This window comes from Puma concolor, chromosome D1, assembly GCF_028749965.1.
Source record: "Puma concolor isolate L17-30 chromosome D1, mPumCon1.1.hap2, whole genome shotgun sequence".
NCBI lineage: Eukaryota > Metazoa > Chordata > Mammalia > Carnivora > Felidae > Puma > Puma concolor.
Genome location: NC_141676.1, coordinates 42,799,995 through 42,818,519, shown reverse-complemented (window position 1 = coordinate 42,818,519; position 18,525 = coordinate 42,799,995). Strand labels below are relative to the sequence as shown.

The following is an 18,525-nucleotide window of genomic DNA, read 5'->3' as shown; positions in this document are numbered from 1 at the left end:
CTGTCAGAATTCCATTGCATTAAAAAAACACGAACTTTTCCAGCTCAGGTGTCAAAGCCCACCTAAGACGCAGGGATTTTAACTCTAGGAAAGTCTTGGCTCCAAGAGAACACTGCATTTTCGAGAGACATTCCCCGAAGTACGTACTCCAACAAACCGAACTGTTGAACAAAACGTTACTTTTAGATGGCACGAGCTAAAACAAGAATGAAGGAAAGCAGACAGTACTTTCAACAGCTTCCCGAAACCATCAACCAGGGAAAGAATTCCAAGAATTAGCCACCCACCCAGAAAAACTATCTTCTTAAAATTCTTCTCCCTAATATAAAATGCCTTCACCTCAATGATAGGATATAAATGCATGGGCATGTCTCTGCAACATGGCCTGCACAATTTTCAACACTGAAGAGTTTCTATCACCCTTTTGAAGTTAGGAGGGATCAGCTTCCACACCAGGCTGACAGTCACAACCAAAGTGTGTAGGTGTTTTGTGTATTCACAAAGGCTGCCTGGTTCTTTGTAAAGGAGGAGGAGCTGGCTCTAGAGTCTGCTGGTTTGCTCAATGAATAAACTAACCCAACGTCCTGCTTTTTCAAAGAATATGATTTACTTTTAAAAGTTTCCCTAATCAAAACATCACTGCTCTTTTAGAAATTTTAGAAATATAAAAAGAAAAAAATGCCATCCATGATCTCACCAACCTAGAGATAAACCTGGCTATCTTCTCCTTCCCTAGTTTTTTTCTATTACAAAATAAATTATGAGTTTGCTGTATTTAGAAATCTGTATCCTGCTTTGCTCACATCCTATTAACATAGAAATTTCCTATGTCCTTAAGACTTCTTCATTTGAAATAGCTGAGTCCAGGTGTCCCCTGCTTTTTGAAAGTTCACCTTATACCACTTCACTTAGGAAAGACCTACACTGTACCTGTTTTCGCTAACAGAAAGAAATATGAGAAGAATTTTTGTTTTTACAAAAAAAAAAAAGCTGAAAAGCAAAAATAGCATTCAGTGTTTGTTTTGCAGGGAGCCCTCACAGAGGCAGCAAACACCCGAGCAGCGAGTGGCACCACCAAGCTCCCTATCTGGGAACTACACTCAGCATCTCAGCATGAAACTGCCACAGCTCTGAACTGTGTCTGTGAGCATCTGTGTTTTATCTCGATTTATTTTGTGCATCTATTAACAAGGTGTGTCCTAAGGTATCAGAAAAGCCTAAAAAGGGAAATTGGGTGGCTCAGTCAGTTAAGCATCCGACTTTGGCTCAGATATGATTTTGTGGTGAGTGAGTTCGAGCCCCAGAGATGGGCTCTGTGCTAACAGCTCAGAGCCTGGAGCCTGCTTCACATTCTGTCTCTTTCTCTCTGTCCCTCCCCCACTTGGGTTTTTTCTCCCTCCCTCCTTCTCTCTTTCTCAAAAATGAATAAATAAACATAGAAAGAAAGAAAGAAAGAAAGAAAGAAAGAAAGAAAGAAAGAAAGAAAGAAAGAAAGAAAGAAAGAAAGAAAAGCCTAAGAGGTTATTTTGGGGATCTGGGAATGCTCAAATTTTTTTCCATATAATTTATAGTAGTTGCTGCTTTACTTTACACCATTATGTCTTACAAAAAGTTTCATAGGAGGAAAGTGAAGATACAAAGAAATGGAAAAACATTCCATGCTCATGGATTGGGAGAATAAATATTATTAAAATGTCAATACAACCCAATCTACACATTCAATGCAATCCCAATCAAAATTGCACCAGCATTCTTCTTGAAGCTAGAATAAGCAATCCTAAAATTTGCATGGAACCACAAAAGACCCCCAATAGCCAAAGTAATATTGAAGAAGAAAACCAAAGCAGGAGGCATCACAATCCCAGACTTTAGCCTTACAAAGCTGTAATCATCAAGACAGTATGGTATTGGCACAAAAACAGACACATAGACCAATGGAATAGAATAGAAACCCCAGAACTAGACCCACAAAAGTATGGCCAACTAATCTTTGACAAAGCAGGAAAGAATATCCAATGGAAAAAGACAGTCTCTTTAACAAATGGTGCTGGGAGAACTGGACAGCAACATGCAGAAGGTTGAAACTAGACCACTTTCTTACACCATTCACAAAAATTAGCTCAAAATGGATAAAGGACCTAAATGTGAGACAGGAAACCATCAAAACCCTAGAGGAGAAAGCAGGAAAAGACCTCTCTGACCTCAGCCATAGCAATTTCTTACTTGACACATCCCCAAAGGCAAGGGAATTAAAAGCAAAAATGAACTATTGGGACCTCATGAAGATAAAAAGCTTCTGCACAGCAAAGGAAATAATCAACAAAACTAAAAGGCAACCAACGGAATGGGAAAAGATATTTGCAAATGACATATCGGACAAAGGGCTAGTATCCAAAATCTATAAAGAGCTCACCAAACTCCACACCCGGAAAACAAATAACCCAGTGAAGAAATGGGCAGAAGACATGAATAGACACTTCTCTAAAGAAGACATCCAGATGGCCAACAGGCACATGAAAAGATGCTCGTCGCTCCTCATCAGGGAAATACAAACCAAAACCACACTCAGATATCACCTCACGCTAGTCAGGGTGGCCAAAATGAACAAATCAGGAGACTATAGATGCTGGAGAGGATGTGGAGAAACGGGAACCCTCTTGCACTGTTGGTGGGAATGCAAACTGGTACAGCCGCTCTGGAAAACAGTGTGGAGGTTCCTCAAAAAATCAAAAATAGACCTACCCTATGACCCAGCAGTAGCACTGCTAGGAATTTACCCAAGGGATACAGGAGTACTGATGCATAGGGGCACTTGTACCCCAATGTTTATAGCAGCACTCTCAACAATAGCCAAATTATGGAAAGAGCCTAAATGTCCATCAACTGATGAATGGGTAAAGAAATTGTGGTTTATATATACAATGCAGTACTACGTGGCAATGAGAAAGAATGAAATCTGGCCCTTTGTAGCAACATGGATGGAACTGGAGAGTGTGATGCTAAGTGAAATAAGCCATACAGAGAAAGACAGATACCACATGTTTTCACTCTTATGTGGATCCTGAGAAACTTAACAGAAACCCATGGGGGAGGGGAAGGAGAAAAAAAAAAAAGAGGTTAGAGTGGAAGAGAGCCAAAGCATAAGAGACTCTTAAAAACTGAGAACAAACTGAGGGTTGATGGGGGGTGGGAGGGAGGGGAGGATGGGTGATGGGTATTGAGGAGGGCACCTTTTGGGATGAGCACTGGGTGTTGTATGGAAACTAATTTGACAATAAACTTCATATATTGAAAAAAAAATTGTGGTTTATATACACAATGGAGTATTACGTGGCAATGCGAAAGAATGAAATATGGCCCTCAGTAGCAACATGGATGGAACTGGAGAGTGTTATGCTAAGTGAAATAAGCCATACAGAGAAAGACAGATACCATATGTTTTCACTCATATGTGAAACTCATCTCACTCATCCTGAGAAACAGAAGACTGGGAGGGAGGGGAAGGGGAGGAAAAGTTACAGAGAGGGAAGGAGGCAAACCATAAGGGACTCTAAAATACTGAGAACAAGCTGAGGGTTGATGGAGGAGTGGGGGAGAGGGGAAAGTGGGTGATGGGCATTGAGGAGGGCACCTGTTGGGATGAGCACTGGGTGTTGTATGGAAACCAATTTGACAAATACACACACACACACACACACACACACACACACACACACACACAAAGTTTCATAGGAATGCTCTACTTCCAGATAGGTTAAACCTGTAAAATAGTTTCATCATATGGATGTAAATTTTTCTTCTATAACCATTAAAAAATGTTCATTGGCCATCTGTGTGCCAGACACTGCTTTAAGTGCTGGAGATGGAGTGAACAAAAAGCCCTTCCCCCCATGGTGCTTACATTCTAGAAAGATTTACATTCTTCTACTGCTGGACATATTAGGTGCACTATACATATTTTAGTACAGGCTTTTCCTGCAATTCAAATTATTTCCTTGGGTTAAGGTTCCACAGGTAAAATTACTTAATCAAAGGGCATGGTCATTTTTTAAGGCTCCTAATACAAATGATTAAAATGCTTTCACTGTCAGAGTCAATATATCATCTCAGTTTATTAGTGTTAAGGTATTAGCCCCATCTCCAAACTGAGCATGGGGCTACCCAGAGATTAGCAGATTTAATGAGCATAGTATAAAGGTTAAAAAAAGGGGGGAAAAGTCTCTACACCTACAAAGATTTTCTTACTCTGCCCTGGCGGCCGGCCAGAGTGTCCTGTGTTCTGGTGTCTGGGGTAAGCTGGCATTGAGTTCAGAGCCTCGTGAATTCTAGTAAGCCAAATGTGAAGCGGTCAAAGCCATCAGGACAGGTTGCTCCTTGGCCCTGTGATTGTGTACTACTGCCTGCACACTTTCACCCCTCCCAACCACTCTAGCTTCCAAATTCCCAGCTCTTGGTTTGAAGCAAGTCTTTGGGAATCCTAGGACTCTCTCTGGCAGAAAACATCCAGATCTTCACAAAAAAGCAGAATTAAGGCATGAGCATCTAGAGAAGGATGAGAAGCAGGCCCCGGCAACACCTGGTTCAGAAATCCTTGCACCAATTTTAAATAAAATGGGGTGCCTCAGTCAGTTAACTGTCCGACTCTTGATTTCGGCTCAGGTCATGATCTCATGGTTTGGTGAATTTGAGCCCCATATCAGGCTCTGGCTCTACAGTGATAGTGCAGAGCCTCCTTGGGATTCTCCCTCTCTCTCTGCCCCTCCCCCGCTCACATGCATGCACTCTCTCTAAATAAATAAACTTAAAAAAATAAACTTGGGGCGCCTGAGTGGCTCAGTCGGTTGAGCGTCGGACTTCGGCTCAGGTCATGATCTCACGGTCCGTGAGTTCAAGCCCCACATCGGGCTCTGTGCTGACAGCTCGGAGCCTGGAGCCTGCTTCTGATTCTGTGTCTCCCTGTCTTTCTGACCGTCCCCTGTTCATGTTCTGTCTCTGTCTCAAAAATAAATAAACATTAAAAAAACTTAAATAAACACTTGCACCATGTTCAAGGGTTAGGCTTAATACCCCCCCCTTTTTTTAAATATCCAGGTTCTTTTAGAGAGTCACTTCCATTCACCAGGGAATTTTAAATTCCCTGCCTCATTGCCACCTGGAAGAAAAAAAAATGCTCTGTTCACAATGGGAGTAATAATAAAGCAACAACAGCACTATCCACTATTACTTGTCAACGATTCCCCAGTCTACAAAACCTTTCCTTATACCTCTTAACACCATCGACCCCCATTTTATGAATGGGAAAGGGCTCAGAGAGGTTAAGTGACTTGTTCAAGTTAACTTCATCAATGGGAATACAAGCTGGTGCAGCCACTCTGGAAACAGTATGGAGGTTCCTCAAAAAACTAAAAATAGAACTACCCTACGACCCAGCAATTTCACTACTAGGCATTTATCCACGAGATACAGGTGTGCTGTTTTGAAGGGACACATGCACCCCCATGTTTATAGCAGTACTATCAACAATAGACAAAGTCTGGAAAGAGCCCAAATGTCCATCAATGGATGAATGGATAAAGAAAATGTGGTGTGTACACACACACACACACACACACACACACACACACTGGAGTATTACTCAGCAATCAAAAAGAATGAAATCTTGCCATTTGCACCTATGTGGATGGAACTGGAGGGTATTATGCTAAGTGAAACTGGTCAGTCAGAGAAAGACAAAAATTATATGACTTCACTCATATGAGGACTTTAAGAGACAAAACAGATGAACATAAGGGAAGGGAAACAAAAATAATATAAAAACAGGGAGGGGGACAAAACAGAAGAGATTCATAAATATGGAGAACAAATTGAGGGTTACTGGAGGGGTTGTGGAAGGGGGGATGGGCTAAATGGGTAAGCGGCACTAAGGAATCTACTCCTGAAATCATTGTTGCACTATATGCTAATTTGGATATAAATTTTTAAAAATTAAAAATAAAATAAAAAAAAGAAATAGCCTTGGACTGGACGAAATTATGATTGGCGTACAAAATTTACTCATTTTATATATACATTTAACATTTTCTGTTTCATTCAAATTATTTCATGGCCTCTTATACTTTGGGAACCTTACTCATCTATAGTCTCTTACCTATTATTAAAAATATGAAAGGCAAGGCACAGCTTGGGAGAAAATAGTCACAATACATACAAATACCAGAGGATTTGTATCCAGAATATAGAAAGACTTCCTACAACTCAGTAATATTAAGACAGACTATTGGTTTTCAAAATAGAAAAAACATTTCAACACGTCACAAAAGAAGATTCACAAATGACCAAACATTATCAGTCATCAAGAAAATACAAATGAAAACCACAATGAGATATCACTATACATATACTTGAGTGGCTAAAATTTTAAAAGGTTGTTAGCAAGGGTATGGATCTATTGGAAATCTCATACATTAATGGCAGGAATAGAAAATGGTGCCAATACTTTGGAAACAACTTGACATTTTCTTATAAACACCCACTTGTATACCTTCTCTGAGGTATCTAAGAGAAGTGAAAATATAGATCCACACAAAGCCTTGTCTTCAATATGCATAGCAGCCTTATATGCAAGAGCAAAAAACTGGAAACAACCCAAATGTCCACCAAAAAGTAAATAGAAATACATGCTATGCAAACTATTCATGCAGTGTAATGCTACAAAGGGATGAAAAGAAATGAACTGCTTTGTTGCTGAACCACCAAAAAATTTATGCTGAGCAAATGAAGGTCAACAAGAATAAATACTATTGTATAATTTCATTTTTATAAAACTCCAGGAAGATAAATCTAAATTACAGGTATAGAAGAAAGATCAGTGATTGTCTGGGACTAGTGGTGAAAGGTGGGGGTTGAGTGGAATGGAGTAGAAAGAAACTTTCAGAGGTGACAGAAATGTTTTGTGTTTTGTTTTTGATGGTGCTAACATGAAATGCACAGTTATCAAAACTCATCCAACTCTAAAATTACAATGGTGCATTTTATTACATGTAAATTATACCTCAATAAAGTTCAATTTAAAAATAAAAAAAAGATAACTTCATCAATAAGTGATAAGACTGGGACATAAATCCCAGTCTTCGATTTCTAGATTTGATATTCTTTGCATGATAACCTGCTGTCCCCTTCCCTTAGGAGTCTATGGGCAGACCAAAAATCCCTAAAGACAAAGCATCAGAAAAACAGTACCATCCACTGCTATTCCCTCCCCCTCTTCTTCTGCACTTCCCTCCTTCTGTTGTGCCCAGGACCAAATTTCTGAATGACAGCACCTGTGTGGTCCTACTTCAAGGTCCTCAAGGTGGATCTCTGATAAACACACAAAGAGCGAATCTCCCATATGCCTGGAGCAGCATCCAGCATCCAGCATCCAGCAACCACTTCATATATGCTGCATGACCTTAATAGCAACTCCTGGGCTCCCCACACCCAACCTGTACTAGCTTAAATAAGCCCAGAGTTTCGGGTGAATGAATCTGGAGCTGAAAGGTTTAGACACTAAGATGAAGTTTACATTCCAACATTACAAGAAAGATAGATTTTTAAAGTGGACAAAAATAGAGCTGTTATTTGATCAGATCTAGAAGCAGTTCCCCAACCTTTCTTCCCTGATATAGATGCTGCCCTTTTTGAAAAAAAAAAAAAAAAAAAAAAAAGTTATCAACCACAGCGTCACCACTACCATTTCCTGAATTTCCATAAAGCTTTAAGTATGGTCATATTCATCATATCTCACCCTCCCACCCCCCACTGAGGTGGGCAAGGAAGATATTTTTATTCCCATGCTACACATAAGGGAACTGAGGATCTGGGTTATATGTTGTTATTGGAACACTGAATTAAAGGTAAAAAACGGGGCTCAGACACTGAGAAAAGAGATAAACCAGAGTAATACCTCCTGAATACTGAGGTCTTAAAATATGATTATTTCTGATCAAACTCGCCCAGCTTGCTAATGGCAGAGCTTCTGGTTCAGCACTTTTTGAGCGAAAGAAGTGTTAGGTACTTGGGTTATTTAATCTTCCCAAATACCCAGTGAGGCAGGCTGTGTTTCATCACACCAGACCACAGGTGAGGAAGTAAGGCTCAGAAAGGGTGGATGACCTGCCCACAACGGCAGCCAACTCCTGTGTTCCTGCACACCACCACCCTTCTGGTCTCCTTCTGCTGACCCAGGCTCACCCTCACCAAACAAAGGTTGCTCAATGCTGGGTCCTTACATCCATTTGGAGATTGCAAAGTCCTTTGACTTTACCTGCTGTCCCCAACCTCAGCCCAAAAGCCCCCACCCTGCTCCATTTCCTGATTTTCTAAAATCCATGAAGAATCTCATGTCCTATCATCCTGTCTCAAGACACATTTAGCAGGCACAGACAAATCCCCTGAAATACCTGTTCTTAAACCTGAATTGCCACCTTGCTCTTTCGTAGTGATGGAGATGGCCCGGCTGGGAGCCAGGAGGCTGGTTTCAAGGGAGCACAAAAACTCTCTTTCCTCCATTCAAGGGCTTCTAACTCTCTTCAGGCTACTGAGAAAGTAAGTAACTTGGCAAATGAGGTAAAACATAAGCTAGGCTTCATTCTCAGACCCTGCTCATCCTCCCAGGAACAGCCCCTCCAAGCTGGATGGCAGCCAGTCTCACCTGGGAGAGGACCAGGGAGCACAGAAGGTTGCAGGGAAGGATGATCCCCCTGAAGGCAGGCCATAGGTAACCATCCATATAAATAAGCACGTCTTCACAAGCCCTGGACCTGAAAGGAGTTGGGCTAGGCCCCAAAGAAGTCCAACAGCAAACACGAGAGATTTGACAAGAGGACAGAGTGAGGACCAGAGAGAGCTGGAAAACGATTTGAGCTCAATATAAGGAAGAACCTGCCTCCAATCACAGACAGGACTAGTAAAATGTAAACAGGTCCTATAGTTTCTCGCAAGATTAATTTTCTATTCATATAGTTTTTGACTATAATGTGAGCAACAAGACTCTGGTCCGTTAAATATGAAGGTTCCAACTACTTAGCATGGCAATTTCTTTTGGCATAGCAGGAAGTTCTGGAGTTATGTGACTGGTGCTCAAAGCACCCTGATCAATCTGGTTTTCTGATAGTGGTGGGATTGATATGCTGAGTGTGGGACAAATCTGCACTGTCAGCATGGGCTCTGATCTGACCCAGATATAAAGAGAAGAAACACCTTAAAATGTGAGAAAGTATCCAGTCTCAAAGCTTAAGGAGGGACTCTATCAAAGGCTCTTCTCATTGGTATGCTAGCAGCATTTGCCACTCTGGCCCCTCTGGCTCATCAGTGTGGCTCCCCCAATACTGTAAGAGTATCACCTTGCAGGTCTGATGCCACAAGCAGCGTGGCCTCCAGGCTTGTTAAGGCACTTAGTATCTTTGTTCTAAGTCCCAATGTCTCAAGAAAACCAAGGACCGTCGGTAACCTAATAATGCTCCTACTTAAGTCCTAAAACTGGTAACCAAAACTCCAAGAACACAAGAAATTGCCTCCTCGTCTTCTTCAGTTCTTCCTGGGGCCACAGAGTAAAGAGGTGGCAACCAAAGGCTGAAACAGCATCCTTACATCCCCTCAACATTTCTAAGTTCCTTTTAACACTTTTATAAAATTGCTCGTTTAGTACAAAGTGTCACGTGCTCGTTCAGTACAAAGTGGCATTTCCTAAGGGGACTGGGAATCTTATTCAAATGGTCTTTAGAGCTTGCACTATTTTGAAAATGTCAAGATTTTCAACAGCTCGTTACACATGGGCATTACTCTGATAGGCCCTTCTTTGAGAATCATGGGAATCAGGCCTTGATGAGCCAACATAACCTCTCTCCAAATGAAAGCCATCAACACTGCACTAACCAGCCTCCTTCAATGTCCACCCTGAGCCCCAGGGTCAGAAGATCTGGGTTCAAACCAGAGCAGGCCACTTCACCTCTCCGAGCCTGAGTTCTTCCCTTTGAAAATAGGGAATAATGGGGCGCCTGGGTGGCTCAGTCGGTTGAGTGACCGACTTCGGCTCAGGTCATGATCTCATGGTTTGTGATTTCGAGCCCCGCGTCGGGCTCTGTGCTGACAGCTCGGAGCCTGGAGCCTGCTTCTGATTCTGTGTCTCCCTCTCTCTCTGCCCCTCCCCAACTCATGCTCTGTCTCTGTCTCAGAAATAAATAAACATTAAAAAAAATTTTTTGAAAATAGGGAATAGTAATAATATCCTTCCAAAAAGTTGTTGTGAGGATAAATGAGGGACATATACGAAAGAGCCTCGCAAAATGAATGGCATACAGAAGGTTCTCAGTTAACTTTGCTGGCCCTGAACATGTGCCTTGACTATGGCAACAACTAACAGGCAACCAAATTTTAACAGGGCACAACCAGAATGAGCATCCTCTCCCCACCCCAGCAAACCGGGTACTTCTCCAGGCTGCCCTATTTTTATTAACAGCATCATCACTATCCAGCAACCTAGGAGTCACTCTCCATTTCTTGCTCTACCTTAACCTGCACACACACTACATTACAAGCCCCGTGTCCTCAATGTACAAGACATCTCTGAATGCACCCACTTCTCCCCAGCTCTACAGCCAACACCTCATCATCTCTAGATAAGATACTGCAACAGCCTAACTGCTCTATCTGCTTCCATCCTGGCCTCTGGACCACCCACTCTCCTCACTGGAAGCCAGATGGGTCTTTTCAAATGCAAGTTAAATCATGTCACACTTCTCCTTTAAACCCTACAATGGCTCCACATCACAGAGTAAAATTCAGGCTCTCTACCTTGGCTTGACCCTAGGTGACCTGACCCCTGACAAGCTGCATCATCATCTTGTACAATGTATGTCTTCTCTCCTCCTTCCCCATCCCGCCCCAGCCACACTGGCCCCCTTTCTGCTCCTTGAACACCAAGCTCTTCCTGACTTAACAACCTTTGTATTAGCTATCCTTTCAGCCTGGAAGCTCTTTCCCTCATACTCTCCTAACAGCCTCCTCGTCATTCAGACATTGGCAGAATTATCACTCTCTCAAAGCCCTTCCCAACCACCCACTGGGGTATGCTCCCAGTCACTTCATATCAAGTCACCCTATTTTAATTATTGTCATTTTTTTACTTATATGTTTTGACAACTGTCAGTCTCCCTGACTAATTTGTGTATTCCAGGAGAGCACGGACCTTGTCTGTCTTTTCACTGCCCTTATTGACCTATAACAGCATCTGGCACTGTTATATTTGCTGAATGAATGAATGAGAAATGACTAAGGAGATTCCTACCTTAAAGTGAAACCATGCCTCCAAATAGGCCAGCTAAACCTACAGAAGTCGGGACGAAAGTAACAAAGGGACAAGAATCTAAAGGATCAGTAGCCATCAGAGGGCAGTGGCTTCTGCTCTTAGTGACAGAGGAAAGAAAGATGAGACACCAACATGCCAAGAACGCTTCATCCTTGGCTCTCTCCCAACATGTTACAATATAATTTGGAGAAATTAGCCCTCCCTTGCAACCCCTCCCCACCCCCGCAAAGGAGGTTAATACACTCAACAGAGAGAATCAAAGAACGGAATGCAAACACCCGAGAGGAAATTACTGAGTGATTAAAAACACACAGAAGGATAACACAAACATCACCTGTATCTCCCTTTTGTGAACTGGGAGAGTATTTGGTATGAAACCTACAATTTGGTGACTGATTATATGCTATCTCTTATATTGCTCTCTACTTACTTCATGTGTATTTGTTCTCCTCCCTCTCCCCCTACCCCCAGTGAGATCCTAAGTTCCTGGAGGGCTGGGAGCCATCATTCACTTATTTCTTGTGTATCTCTTGCAGCACAGAACAGTAATACCCATGGAGCAGGCACTTGAACTCCTTTATCTCAATAGCCTCAGCACAAACACAGTACTTTCAGGGAGAGGCTGTGCAAAACCCACCTCATTTTCTGATTGCAGCAGCCCAACCCATCATGGCTCTCCCAGAGAGTGGGGGAGATAGGGGTCTGCAGGCCCTGATAAAAACCCCTACAGCCAGGCTGATAGACTTCACCAGCTCTGGGGAGCATGGCGACCAAGCAACAGCCTTCCCCACTCCCACAATGTCCATACCTGACTTTTATTCACATACCCAACTAAGCACAGACACTGAAATCCAGATAAACACCAGACCTACCACCTGAAGGAGCAGTCAGTACCTGCTCTCCCCATCCAAAAGTGCTAAAGGAGCAGAGCCTGGCACAGACAGAGTTGGGCATAAAAGGAGTCACAAAACAACTGAGCAAACTCAAAGCTCACGTATCTTGCAAAAAGACCTATCGTTTCCAAACTCTGGATTTAACAGACTGAAGTCTTCCAGCATGATTTGAAATGCTCTGTATTTCATTAGACTCTCCAGATGTTCTCAGATCCACTCAGTGGTCAACTCATTCCATAAATTACCTCTTCTGACCCAGTAGCCCATGCTGAAGACCTGCCTTCTTCCTGAGCTCCCACATGGGGCCCCTGTACTTAGGGTTGCTACTTGGTTAATAGGGAGTTTTAATTTTGACTTCACAGGACATCAATAACCATAAAAATATTAAAGCCAAACTCCTGACAGAATGAGGAAATCAAACCCAGATAGCCTCCTGCTCTATTTTTAAAGAAATATGGCAAAGAAGCAACGTAATAGAAGCTGAGGTACCAGCTTTGTTACTACCAAACAGTTCCACACCCTCCACAAACACTCAGCCTCTCTAGGTCTTGGTTTCCTCATCTGTCCAATGAGGACAGACTCTGCATCTGCAGAGGCCACATGGGGCCTGCCAAGCATGAACCCCAGGCTGCTGTTCAGAGTCATTCCAGACTGTGGTTCAAATCCCAGCTCCTCTGCACACTTGGCAGGGCACAACCTTGAATGAGTTAGTGACCTTTCTGAGTGTGGGTTTCCTTATCTGCAAAAAAAGAGAAGACAATTCTAACTCTGCAAGACTGTTGTGAAGAGTACTGATAATGGACCTGGCCTGCAGCACTCACTGTTTAGTTTCTGTTGTAGTTTTCATTTGCTAGCTCTAAAACTCCACACTAATAGAGTTGTTTTGCCTTTTTCCATGTTGCAAACTCCAGCATTATTAGCCTGCCATAGGACAGCAGCTCCAGAACACATCTTCTTCCTTTCGAATTAAGGCACACTACCCGGCCTCCAGTTTAAACTTCTATTTAAAGAACTTGCCTGCCAGGCAAAGTACTTTAAGATCAGTAGGCGCCTGCCTTCAGCCCCACTTCTGTCCCTCACTGGGGTCAAGTCCCAAGGTTCAGAAAGCACAACCCAAGAAAAACCACCTCCCCAGCAAGCTGCACTGAGTCAGGGACACACTGACAGAAGTTTTAAAACTTCACTGGAAACATTTTTGACCTCAGAGAACACCCAGCTCTATGCTTCTGTTTAATATTCTTCAGTATGTCGGGTTCAAGTGTAAAATGAGAAGGATGAACCAGGTGATATTATAGAGATCTTCCAACTGTAACATCCTAAGATGCTGAGGTTCATCTCTGACTACTGCCCGAGACAACAGACTGAACTGAAACAATACTACACAGAATTGAAACACAAAAGAACGAGGCAGAACAGCTATCCTCCCCAATCTGACTTGCCAATAGAAAATCCTTTGTAATGACATCAAGGAGGTGTACTTAATGGTACTTCTGTCCTATTAATTCTCAATTAAATTGAACTGTTTGGTTTTGGGGGTTTCTTTTTAACTGCAGGCACTCCCAACCAAGCCATCAAAAACTCCCTTTCAGTCATTACTGGACTTCCATGAATCAGAAAACACCGCAGTGAATTGAGTCCCTGTGGAATCCGTACAGGACTAACCTGCTCTCCCAATCTCGCCGGGAAAGGTGGCAGAGACATTCACTCTCTCCTTGAGCTCCATGTTCAGAAGGATTGTGTCTTCTTCCCCAGCCTCAGCCTTATGAAAACCCGGGTTTCGGTCAGACAGGGAAGGAGGGCCCAGCTGCCTGCAGAGGTGAGGCGGAGGCTCACAGCCCGCCTACTCTCAATTTCAGTTCTGGAGCAGCTGCTTCCCAAGGTGTTACAAATCCAGCAGCCACTTGCTCCTACTCATTCATTCTCCTTCCTCCCCAGCCCCCACGCAGTATCTGGCAACAACACAGGAACACTGTTCCAGCTCTGAGTCACCACCCCGCTTTGGCCAAGCGGAGCACCGGCTGGGGGTAAACAGGGAGGCAGGCACTTCATGTCTCCTGATTCTTCTGTCCTTCTTGGATACTGTGGGGTTGGCTGCTCCTCTAGAAGCAGGACATAAGAAACACCTCCACACAGGAGTTTTGGAGTCTGAATGAATTGCTTACTCAGTTTTGATCTGCTACCTTTTTGGGCTAAAATCAGCCCCAACACAGAACCTTTGGTGGAGAAATGATGGCTTCCTTATCACTATATCCCATGGTCAGGGCAGGGAAGGGGCTGAGTGGTTACAAGCCATCATACCCCTTCCCCCTGGTAACAGTCTAGGATTCTTTCATCACAGCTTGGGATGGCTGAACTCCTCTGAGCACAGATTTAACCATGTGGCTCTCCCTCTCGGAAGAGGCTTGGAGAGGAGAATGGAGAAAAGTCAGAAAGGGAAACTAGGGCATTAAAGTGCTTTTACTGCCTGTGGCTTTAGTGCCATAGCCTCAGATCAAGACTGGCTATTCACTGCAGCCTAAGTAGGTCTACAAGTTATGATGCAGGTGACCACATGAAATATAAGCCCCATGGGACAAGGACTGTTTTCATAGCTATGTTCCAATGACTACATAGTGCCTAGCACACAGCAGGTGCTCGATATATATTGAATATATATCAAATACATACAGGAGATTTTCTTCTGAGTCTACTTGGATGTCTACATTTTTACTAAAACCTGTAATCATTACCACCATTTTTTCCCTTTTAGAAATCTCCTTATCCTTCATAATTCCTACTACTGCCTACAGTGAGTGTTCTATGAACCTTTAAATGAAGAGATGGTTTCCTTGAAACTAATGAAGCTCAAGCATTAGCACCCCTCACTTCCACAAGTCCCTTCTAAGGCCATGGAAAAGGCCCTAGCAGTGTGTTTACATGCCTTCTGAAACTTCATATATTTTAATCATTTTTTAATATGTATTTTGAGAGAGAGAGCCACAAGCAGGGGAGAGGCAGAGAGAGAGAGAGGGAGAAAGAGAATCCCACACTGAAGTGGGGAGCCCCACGTGGGGCTCAGTCTCAATGAACCTGAGCCGAAATCTAGAGTCAGGCACTCAACTGACTGAACCACCCAGGAAGCCCTGAAGTTTTAAATATTTTAAAAGAAGACCTTCTAAATTATATGAACATCAAGGCCCACAAACTATAGATGTGCCACAGTGGAATGAAATAATAAATGACTCACAAGCCATCCTGATACATCATCCTAACAAGGGCATTTGGCCTGACAAAACTTGTTTTAACTACATGGGAGATATGCCCTAGCCTACAAACACATCCTGATCGATCACAAGTCAATTGCTGTAAAGACTGGAGTAGGTTAAAGAACACAGACTCCACTTATCCAGCATTTATTTAGACCTACTATGTTCTTAGCACTCTGAGTGCTTTGAGGTAAAACAATGATTAGAACATAATTACCCCCCCTGAGTAGGAGCTTACAACCCAACAGAATAGACCGATATAGTCATAAATAGATACAAAAAGTATATATTTTATATATTAAATGTAAATAATACAAATCTATAACTACAGATCAGACTGGGTACCATAATATAAAAGTAAAGGAAGGCACATCTATTTGCTAGGTATTGAGCTGCCAAGTACAACAACCCTAGAAGGTAAATCACTTTATCCCCATTTTGCACAGAAGATACTGAAGCTCAAAGGGATCAAGTGCCATCCCACGGCCACATAACCAGTAACTGGCAAGGTCAGAATTCAAGTCCTGAACTACCTGACTCCAAAGTATGGGCCTCTTCTCAGCAGCTACATTTTAATCAATGGCCAGTGGCTCCACAGAATCTCCAAAATGTCTGGAGAGACATGCTGGCTTCAGAGGTAGAGGAACCACATCAAGCAGCAGTAGAGATGGGCAAGTTTCCAAAGTCCACACTCTTGGGAGTGGAGGAACAGGAAGTGCCATGAGCTTATTCATCAGGTATATAGATATAGCCTCCGTTCGCCAGGCAACACCCTAGAAGGGATCATTGGCAGCTGCCTGGGAGCCAGAAGAGGCCTCATGAGAGACTCCTACCCTATGGCCCTGCCTACAGACTCCCTTGTCCTTGTTGCCAGATGGATCATGCTGGAGCACAGCAAACATTCCATTATCTCCTGCTAGACACCACCCTCCTCACTTCGAAAGCCTCCTTACCTCTTACCACTTCTCTCTAGTTTGGCTTCTGCCAGATGCAACTGTTCCCCAGTCCCCTTGGGCTACCCTTGGGCTTTGGCTGCTGTTGTTGTCTTCCCTAGTGGATTCTGCCCAACCATCAAGGCCCCTTCTTCTTCCAGCAGTCCTTCCTGATCACTCTGAACCATGCTACTTCTTTCCTTCCTCAACACTGTCAGCACTGAAGGCTCACAGTCTTTATGAAGCAATTATGCATCCCAATGACTCTCCCCATTTTACCTTCCAAAAATTACTGTGTTATAGAAGGCTGAAAAAAGCAGAAGTTCAGGACACCTGGGTGGCTCAGTCGGTTCAGTATTTGACTTCGGTTTAGGTCATGATCTCGTGGTTCGTGAGTTTGAGCCCTGCATCAGGCTCGTGCTGACAGTTTGGAGCCTGGAGCCTGCTTCGGATTCTGTGTCTCCCACTCCCTCTGCCCCTCCCCTGATCTCTCTGCCTCTCTCTCAAAAATAAACATTAAAAAAATGTTTTTAATAAATAAATAAATAAATAAATAAATAAATAAATAAACAAACAAATATAAAAAAGCAGAAGTTCCCTTTCTTCCCTCCAATTCTGTGTCAATCTCAGGAGCAATACCTTGACTAGTTTCTTGAGTATCGTTTGGTTTTTTTGCCTTTCTGAAACTTTTAAATGCATTTAAAATTTTACATACACGTCTTTTTAGAGAAAAATTACATACATAGAATAAAATTGTATGTATTATTCCATAGCTTCCCTAGGACCCTGCATGAGACCAGACCAGCCCAGCCCAACCTATAGACGGAGATGACCTAGGAGCCCATCCATATGTCAGTTTGTCCCAAACATGTATTAGAGGTTTCAAATTGATGACCTGCAAACCCATTTGTCTCCAAAATTAATTTTATTTGAGCCACTACAGATTATTTAAATTGAGTCAAAGTTTAAAAGTAGGAACATTTCAGGGTGCCTGGTTGGCACAGTTGGCTAAGTGTTCAACTCTTAGTTTCAGCTCAGGTCATGATCTCCCAGTCATGGGATTGAGCCCTGCGTTGGGCTCTGCTCTGTAAGTGCAGAACCTGATTGGGATTCTCCCTCTCTGTCCCTCAAAATAAATAAATAAAGTTTTTAAAAGGCATTAAAAAATATGAACACTTCATATAAAAATCTAGCTTGCTTTGGAAAAACCAAAACTGTGGCAACAATGGGCCACCATGAGAAGTGGAATGGCTCTTCTAGTTCAGTGCAGGCCCTACCACTCCCTACTGCTTCTCAATGTTGAGACTGTACATCTAGCACTATTTATCATCACACCTGTATTTCTTTTTTTTTTAATGTTTATTTATTTTTGAGAGAGAGAGCATAAGCAGGGGAGTGGCAGAGAGAGAGGGAGAGAGAGAATCCAAAACAGGCTCTGCATTATCAGTGCAAAGCCCAATGCAGGGCTCAAATTCAGGAACTGTGAAATCATGACCTAAGCCAGAGTCAGACGCTCAACCGACTGAGCCACTCAGGAGCCCCACACCTATATTTCTAATTTACCTACAGGACAGCAATTTCTTTGTACCCATATTTCAACCAAAATGGAGAAAATCAAAGATAAACAGAATAGGCTGAGTATTCCAAAAACAAATTGGAGAGCATAAACATAATCAACTTTTTTGTTATCCACTACAAACATTGAGTTTTTGTACTATTTTGGACCACCACCACTGATTCTAGAAAAGCTCTTCCTTTGAGGAAGGAGACATGTTTTATTTATTTTTAAATTTTTTTTTTATGTTTATTTATTTTTGACAGAGAGAGAGAGAGAGACAGAGCATGAGCATGAGTAGGGGAGGGGCAGAGAGAGAGAGGGAGACACAGAATCTGAAACAGGCTCCAGGCTCTGAGCTGTCAGCACAGAGCCCGATGCAGGGCTCGAACTCACAGACCGCGAGATCATGACCTGAGCCGAAGTCAGACGCTCAACCGACTGAGCCACCCAGGCGCCCCCAGGAGACCTGTTTTAAAGAATGAAGATTGCTTGCATAAGAGTGAGAACTGAAAGAACATGGCAAACAGAGGCCACAAAATGTCCCTCTCAC

The 18,525-nt window shown here is 42.8% G+C and overlaps 1 protein-coding gene across 12 annotated transcripts in view; it reads right to left on the bottom strand.

Annotated features, from left to right (window-relative positions):
• The window catches only part of PLEKHA7 (pleckstrin homology domain containing A7), a 220,065-nt gene that overhangs the window by 91,954 nt on the left and 109,586 nt on the right, over window positions 1-18,525 (bottom strand). Inside the window, exon 1 of one of the 12 annotated variants that reach the window (XM_086677873.1) lies at window positions 13,903-14,139. The exons of the other annotated variants lie outside the window; for them this stretch is intronic. The gene's annotated coding sequence lies outside the window, so the exon portion shown is untranslated. Of the gene's footprint in view, window positions 1-13,902; window positions 14,140-18,525 lie in introns of those variants that run through there. 12 annotated transcript variants of the gene reach the window in all.